The sequence below is a fragment of the Podarcis bocagei genome (assembly GCF_964188305.1).
Source record: "Podarcis bocagei genome assembly, chromosome: 3".
In the NCBI taxonomy this organism is placed as follows: domain Eukaryota; kingdom Metazoa; phylum Chordata; class Lepidosauria; order Squamata; family Lacertidae; genus Podarcis; species Podarcis bocagei.
Genome location: NC_138127.1, coordinates 63542358 through 63551215, shown reverse-complemented (window position 1 = coordinate 63551215; position 8858 = coordinate 63542358). Strand labels below are relative to the sequence as shown.

Below are 8858 nucleotides of genomic sequence, written 5' to 3'. Positions count from 1 at the left end.
ATCTGTACATGGGCCTGTTCCCCATCATTGGCCATGCTAGATGAGGCTGGTGGGAGCTGGAGTCTAATAACACCTGACACATCCCCCTCCCCAGCTTGCCCAGTTCCCCATCCCTGTTCACATCCCTGTTCACAGTTACCTGGAAGTAAGCCCCATTGGACCCATCCCTGTTCACAGTTACCTGGAAGTAAGCCCCATTGGACCCATCTGAGTAGACATGCAGGCTTGTACTTTAACTTGAACACTCTTATGTCTATGACTCCAGTGCAAGGCCAAAAGGTTTTGGGGTGAACTTTGATATTCAGATCATTTAGTTTCTGCAAGCTGATATTCATATGAAATAGAAAAATCATTTAAGTACAATTTAAGCAAAAATTCAGCCAGAATTTGCTTTATTGCTTTGTGTTACAATTTTCCGTCTGAGTCCTTTCCAACTTGAATGCTAGAGGCTGGTAGCAATGCATTAGAAATAGATTTAAAATAGGTAAGCTGTAACCCATTAAAGCCAATTAAATATCTACCGCACTTCTACTTTTCTGCTCACTCTCCCTCAAGGGCCCCTCAAGGCTGGTTTTCTCCCCCAGTGGGTGCATTCTGCAGCATGCCATTGATGCAATGATACTGTATTAGTGGTGTGTTTATACTGGAACATTCACCCATTCATTGATTCTGTGATGCCTCCCCAATGTTGCCACATTATGGCTATCTGGAGAGTAGATACTGGATTTCAGTAGGAAGGCAGGACAGGCAATGATTGGAAACAAAGCAGTATGTCTGCCCCATAAACTTTGTAGGCACAAACAGTACTGAAAGTAGGAATGCATATGTTGTGCTGGGGTTAGGGATCAAAAGCTCCTCTTCTGCCCCCTGGAATCATACGCCTGGCCATATTGGTTGGGACTGATAGGAGTTTTAATCAAAAATGTCTGGAGGGGTCCAGGCCAGTGAAGGCTGCTTGACTTTATCACCCACACTTTTAATTTAGTTACCGTATTTTTCGCTCTATAAGACGCACCAGACCATAAGATGCACCTAGTTTTTGGAGGAGGAAAACAAGAAAAAAAATATTCTGAATCCCAGAAGCCAGAATAGCAAGAGGGATCACTGTGCAGTGAAAGCAGCGATCCCCTCTTGCTGTTCTGGATTCTGGGATAGCTGCGCAGCCTGCATTCGCCCCATAAGACGCACACACATTTCCCCTTACTTTTTAGGAGGGAAAAAGTGAGTCTTATAGAGCAAAAAATGCGGTAATATTGTGGCTTAAAGCCGGGGTAGCAACCTGGCAGCTCTCAGGTAAGAAGAGCCAGTTCCCAATGCAACTTGGACCTGGCCCCTTATGACACCACCAGAGTTTATAGTTAAAAGGTTGCCCACAATTTCATTGGTAAAGGTGGGGGAGCTATTTTCCAATGGTAAGATCTAGAAATATTTTGCACTTTAATGCTATCTGTTTTGGATTCTGCAGGCAACATGTAAGTAATATGATGACTGAGCATGAGGCACATAATAATGGAAGATGTCTCCAATACTGCTAGATGTCACCAGTTTTACGATGGGGCCTGGCTAGTCATGACTGTGTGTGACAAGATAAACTCTGGCCCTCAGATCACTGTCCGGAGAATAAAATATCTGCCTAAACTACAAAACTTGGTGACCAGACATTTCAGCATGGTGTTTCTAATTCTGTTTCTTAAATGGGATCGATTTTAGCATGATTGGTGAACTAGGCTTCTCAGATTTCAGTTGTTTTGTTATCTGAAGTTATGTGCCCAGGGCCTCAGGACTGAGAAATTCTGAAGATGAAAAAGTAAGTGTGTATATTCTGTTCTGGTTCATTTCTGCAGCCATGTTCTCTATTTGACCTATGACATTTACTGTTACCTGAAAATTATTTGCCAGGTGTTTTTTGTTTTGTTTTTTTGCAGGGGGTGGGGAGGATGGTTGTTATTCTACAATTCCTCACACCCTTCTGTAAGAAAGCCAACATCAAAGTTACTTGAATTCCCCTGTAAACTAATAGAAGGATCAAACACAGTACTTCAAAGGCTGTAGCTCTCTTGGATAAGAGTGAAAGGGGTGGGAAGGAGGAAAGGAAGGAAGGAAGGAATAAAAGGTAGCAAATTAGCCCCCCAATGATTCACAATGTGACAACTGAAAATTTCCAAAGCAAAAGGAGAAAGACAATAGTGACACTTCCTCAAGCCCTCATGCTTTTCAGGGTAGTCAGCCATTGAAATAATTAAACAATCACATGTTTGACATTTAACAAATAATAAATAATAATTTTTTATTTGTACCCTGCCCTCCCTGGCTGGAGCAGGGCTCAGGGTGGCTAACATCATGAAATTAAGACAGTATACAAAGAACATAAAAACAGGCAATCAATTAGTTAAAATACATCTTAAAATTAGTTCAGAGCAAATTAAAATCTGGACAGATGGCAGTCCACGGGTAAAATTGAGAGTGGTTAATATTCTCCAGGGCCAACTGTTACCACTGATCTTATAAAGGACCTGTGAGCGGGCTACGAGGCCACTTTAATGCTTGTTCTTGTACAAAAAGAAAAGAATCAGACTGAACCCTGACCAAAGGCCAGGCGGAACAGCTCCGTCTTGCAGGCCCTGCGGAAAGATGTCAAATCCCGCAGGGCCCTAGTCTCTTGTGAGAGAGCGTTCCACCAGGCCTACTAAAGTAATGAATCCATGTTAAACAGACTTAGATGCTTTAAAACATCAGTAACAATATCTTTTGGAAGCCATGTTAAATGTTATATGGAAAAGCAATATATAAATAAAAAGTAAAAGAATAAAACAATAAAACTGAAGTATCTTGAGGGAAATGAGCCAATTCACTTAACTGTACTGTAAACTATTTTGCATATGAATAAACAAAAGCAAACAAGTCACTGTTGGAAGGAAGAACTCTCTATCAGAAAACATGAAGTATCCTAAGTTATGGTAACACACCAGAGTCCAAATGTCTTCAAAAACTATAGAAGTTCAAGAGCAATTAGTATTATGGATGCTATAACGATTATCATTTTTTGATTAGCCATGTCACAGTTACCTCTTTGCCATTCTTCATGTCGGAAGGCAACCTGTCTGCTAGCTTTGAATATAAATTGGACAAAAGTCAAAAACATTTTGAATGTTGAGTATATGCCAATTTAGCCAGGGTATGAAAGAGAACTATGTTTATTTTTTATGTCTATGTTTTGCAGCAAAAGGGTTGCATAAGTGAGGGGATCTGATTGCCACCACCCTCCCTGCCAACTTCCCCATGCTCTGAAGCTGCAAGCACTTCTTCAATATAAAATCTGATATGTGCTGAGATAAAAGTGCTTGAAGCCCTGAAACACAGACATGGCCCTTTCAATGCTAAAACCTTACCCCTTGCTTTATACATGAATAGAGTTGACAGCTCTTGAAAGGAAACATTCTGGAACTTCATGGACCCCCAGCATGGAGAGTGGTGAGAAAAAGGCCTGGGATCTGGTAGGTGTCAATAAACTGGGTCTAGGGACAGGGTCTGGTGGTAAAAGGATGGAGTGCCATGCCCCTGGGGGCAAAGGCCACAGCGAAGGGTGGTTCCTGCAGGTTAAGAAGTACAGTGGTACCTCGGGTTAAGTACTTAATTCGTTCCGGAGGTCCATTCTTAACCTGAAACTGTTCTTAACCTGAAGCACCACTTTAGCTAATGGGGCCTCCTGCTGCTGCCGTGCCGCCAGAGCCAGATTTCTGTTCTTATCCTGAAGCAAAGTTCTTAACCTGAAGCACTATTTCTGGGTTAGCGGAGTGTGTAACCTGAAGTGTATGTAACCTGAAGCGTATGTAACCTGAGGTACCACTGTACAGTCCATGGGAATGATCTCTTCATCTAAGGTGGGCCAGTATTGCATGTGCTTAGAAGCCCCTGCCATCTAACAGTACCATGCAAGCCACCAAAAATCATCTCAAGAAAACTCGGGCTACAATTACATTACCCTCCCTGCTCTCTTGCCTGGAAAGGAAGCTGCCAGAATCACAAAGCCAGCTAAGCCACCAGTTTATTTAACATCTATCTGAAGCCAGCTGGAATCACGGATCGAACAGTCAGAATGGTGGCAGCAGGAATTATTGTAACAAGAAGGAACAACCACTAGAGGGAGGCTGTATTCTGAAGACACAGGAATGGGTGTTCTGAAGAGTGAGAGTGAGTGTGATAATGGTTGCAGATGTAGCCTTGTATGTCTTTATCTCTGGGTGATGAATAATGCTTCCTTTATTGTTACAAAACCGATCGCTGTCATTTCTGAGGAGATAATCTGGCTGACTAGTGCATGCATCTGGCCTTGGGACTAAAGAATTATTACTTTATTATTAATTATTATTAATTATTATTAATTATTATTACACTGTTATTACTTTGATAAGGGACAATCAGTGCCAGGAAATGCTGTTAATATAGACAACAGCAGCAACTCATCCTTTCCCAGTCCCCTCAGTCCAGTCCAGAACAAGCGTTCCCGTTTTCTCCTACATTGCTATTTCCCCAAAAAGTTTGTAAAGAGAGCCCTCCTCAGGCCTCTGCTTTCCCTTCAAATCTGTCTTTTTTTAATTATTGTGAATAAAGAACTGCTGCAGTACCTAAAGAACGACATCATCTTAAGGTTGGGGATGCTGTTTTTCACTGGTTCTGCTCCTACCCCCAGGACCATTTCCAGGAAATTAGTTATGAGGTACCACCATGGGAGTTGACCTGTGGAGCCCCACAGGGTTCCATTTTGTCTGCTGTGCTATTTAACATCTATCTGAACCTCTGGGAGCTGCCACCTGGTTTCTAGACCCTTGATCATGTTTCAGATTGTCAATAGCTTTCTTAAATTGTGGTGCCCAGAAATGAACACAGTACTCCAGGTGTGGTCTGACCAAGGTACAATAGAATGGTCCTACTACAGTGGTACTTCTACTTATGTTCACCTCCAGTTACATATCCTTCGGGATACATATGCAGCAAGCCCAGAGTATTTTTCCGGGTTTCATTGTGCGTGCATGCGCAGAAGTGCTCTACCACGCCGTGTGCATGCACAGAAGTGGTCCCTCCAGTTGCGGAAACCTCGGGATCCAGCCGGAGCTCCGGAACGGATCCTGTCCGCAACCAGAGGTACCACTGTAGTTCCTTTGCCTGGGACACTATATTTCTGTTGGTGCTGCCTAAAATAGCATTAGCTTTCTTTGCTGCTGCAGCATCACACAGTTGACTCAAGTTAAACTTGTGGTCTACTAAGACCCCTAGATCCTTTTCACATGTGCTACAGGCAAGCCAGGCGTCCCCCATCTTATATTTGTGCAGCTGGAAGGGGACTCTGTAATCAGGTGGGGTCCTGCCATGTCTCTCCACTAAATTCTGAGGGACACTAAAGCAATGCCTCCCCCATCCCCACCAAATCCACACGATAAAGGAGCTTAAGGGTTGCCTCAAGGACACATCCTGAAAATCCTTCTCAATTCTCTCCCCCCCCCCTCTATATATATACGGTATATGCAGTTGCTGTATCCTCAACTGAGGCTCTCAGGCCACACTCCCAACCTGCTTTTAACTCCAGGGTCCTCCCCAAGAAATATCAAGCCTAATGACACATGTTTGAAAAGAAGGAAGCCAACCAGCTTCCCCACCCCCAGCCAGCCCTACAATTGCGCTATCCAGCTGGTGCCTGCACCTTGAAATATTTTACAGACATCAACCTAAAGGGAAGGTTATTTCATCTCTCCCCCACCCCATATTTTCAGTTGAGAAGAAAGCTAGAGAGCTTTGCATCTGTAATTATTAGAGGGCCCTCAATAAAACCACAATATCCACTGAATATCCTCTTCCTTTGATCAAGGAGCTGTGGAGTGGTGTCATTGTAATAGGCATAACAGGGATTATGATATGATGGAAACATCCTTCACAGAAACATAGAATTGTAGAGTTGGAAGGGACTACGAGGGTCATCTAGTCCAGCCCCCTGCAAAGCAGGAAACCTACGCCCAACATGGGGTTGAAACCCACAACCCTGAGATTAAGAGTTTCATACTTTACCAAGTGAGCTATCCCAGCTTCCTTTCAGAGAATGTTATTACACGGTGTTATGTAAAACCCTTGTTGCTGACCCCCCACATCTTAAAAACCTCTTGCTGTCCTAGTTGCTTCCTTGGGGCAAAAGGATTGCTGGTCTCCCATACTACACAGCTGTACTTCCTTTTTTTAGTTAGCCTCTCTTACTTTTGTCCTAATACAGTGGTACCTCAGGTTACATACGCTTCAGGTTACATACGCTTCAGGTCACAGCCTCCTCTAACCCAGAAATAGTGCTTCAGGTTAAGAACTTTGCTTCAGGATGAGAACAGAAATTGTGCTCCGGTGACACGGCGGCAGCAGGAGGCCCCATTAGCTAAAGTGGTGCTTCAGGTTAAGAACAGTTTCAGGTTAAGTACGGACCACTGGAACGAATTATGTACTTAACCTGAGGTACCACTGTACCTGTCAATATTAATGTCTTTTTTAAAAAAATACCATACGACATCCTTCTTTCTTGCTTGGATGCATCTCGTTTCATTCTTGTCTAATTCATCTTCTAGATACTCTGTCCTCTGGCCTGTAGAAAACCTCATTCCTAACATACAGTACTTAACACCATCAATTTACAGTACTGAATTCCTGGGCAGCCCTCTATGTCTTCGACCATTAGAGGGCTCTCTGGTTCCACAAATTCAATTTCCCTCTACAATATGGCATTTTGAGGCACAGTGTTTTACATTTTTATTGCAATTTCACCTACTTCTGCAATAATCTCCAGAGAGTCAGTGCTCTGTGCTGAAGAGCCAGGTGGATGCATGAAGTTGGTGGCAGGGTCATAAGACATGATCCCAACCCCTTGCTCTGTGGGAAGATTATGTCCTGTTTTGATTGACTAAATAGGGCTGTTCTTCTCCAAACACAACAGCTACCACATGTGCATATGAGGAGGCCATAACATTTTAAATCCATTTATCTCAGTGGTTCCAATCATGTGGAAAGGCTCCACGCTCGTGGTTGCAAAAAATATATCAGGAATGTACTGTGAAAGGAAAAATGTGTGTGTGCGCGCGCGCGAATTGCCGTATAATAAAAGAATATAATAAAAACATCTAAAAATAGATTTAAAAACAATACCAAAATAACTGGAGATATATTTAAAAACAATAGAAAATGAGCATTTATGGCAGAGACCTTTTCATTCAGCTGGAAGAGCTTCAGTTGTTTTCAGAAAGTACAATTAGCGGGCACCTGCCGTGTCTCGGTATGTATGTATCTCAGATATGTGAGCACTTTATGCTTAAGAATTCATGTGCTTCTACCATCTTTTCCCACAGAAAAACACTTGCTGTTCAGCAGTCTAAGAAAAAAATGAAACCCTTGCAGGTATTGCTGGCCCTGAGCTATAGCAAGAGAATCCTTCCTTCCTTAAGTATGTCCATTAAGTATGAGCTCTGTTCTTCCTCATCTTTGGCTTTACATAGCTTTTTGTAACTGTGCAAACCTTTGTGTGAAAATGGCATATAAAGTGGTAGCTACTATCAATGTTGTCTGTACACACATGGGCATGTTTTCAAACAGTGCAGCAGTGTTGTCTATTCCCCACCCCCTTTTTGATCCACAGACCTGATGTCTTGGACTGGCTGGATGCAGAAGAGTGGTGAGAAGCACCCACTGGGGAACCCCCAAGGGAACCCCCAGGGGAAGAAAGCTCAGAGCACCCACTGGGGAACCCCCAAGAGAACCCCCAGGGGAAGAAAGCTCAGAGCCAGGGGACTGGTTATGGGACAGCAATGGGTGGTCAGAGGGAGAAGAGGAAGGATCCTGGGAGAAAGAGCTGTCAGAAACTGAAGAGGTAACAGGGCTTTGGGAGTGGGGAGAGGCTGTGGCAGAGAAAATCCAGAATCACACAATACTAATGGCACTCCCGCCAACAAAAATGGCGCTCCTGCCAAAACAAGATGGCGCTCCTGCCAAAACTAATAGGGGGCCAAACTTCTCCCTGCAGAAGGGAACCCAAAATGGCAGCCAGACTTAGAGGGGAGGGGAGATTTACACCCTCTGAAAATTCCCAACCACCCTCTACGCAAAACAGGCACACAGAAATCACCGTTTTAACCGAGAGGGAACTCTTGTAAGGCAAAGCAACGTAATAAGCTAGGCGAAAGAGCCCCGACAGCGACAATCGCGAATTGCCCAAGGTCGCGTTAAGCTAAAGGGGGTCCCCGAAGCTGCAGCCACAGCCGAATTAAAGGAGACAGAAGCCGCTGCAAAAAGGAGGGCAGCGGCAGGCTCCGCAACTGGGAGCGCTCAGGGGCTAAAGCCCCACGGGGCAAGCCCCGCTAGGAAAAGGGAAGGGGAAGGGGCTAACTTAAAAGGGGGGGGATAAAGAATGAAATAAATAATAAAAAGATAAAGAAAGAAAGATAACGGAAAGATATCACCAAGACGATCCATCGAGGGTAAGTCTCTCTCTCTCGGTTGCACAGAGGACACGTTGTTTGGCTGTTCCGAATGCATGAGCCAAAAGAGGAAGCTCTGGGTCACGTGTATGGGTATATATAGGTCCCTTGATAATAATAATAATAATAATAATAATAATAATAATAATAATAATAATAATAATAATTATTATTTATACCCCGCCCATCTGGCTGGGCCTCCCCAGCCACTCTGGGTGGCTTCCATAGAAACCAAAATACAGTAAAATATCACACGTTAAAAACTTCCCTGAACAGGGCTGCCTTAAGATGTCTTCTGAATGTCAGGTAGTTGTTTATCGCTTTGACATCTGCTGGAAGGGCGTTCCACAGGGCGGGCGC

At 43.7% G+C, this 8858-nt stretch overlaps 1 long non-coding RNA gene across 2 annotated transcripts; it reads left to right on the top strand.

Annotated features, from left to right (window-relative positions):
* Positions 1 to 210: 210 nt before the first annotated feature.
* LOC308582790 lies at positions 211 to 8265 on the top strand. 2 transcript variants are annotated; one of them, XR_014005848.1, is made up of 3 exons: positions 211 to 1807; positions 3412 to 3494; positions 7661 to 8265. It is a non-coding gene; the product is annotated as an uncharacterized lncRNA (long non-coding RNA). The 2 variants fall into 2 exon arrangements; XR_014005849.1 differs by having other exon boundaries at positions 3412 to 4191.
* The last annotated feature ends 593 nt before the right edge of the window (positions 8266 to 8858 follow it).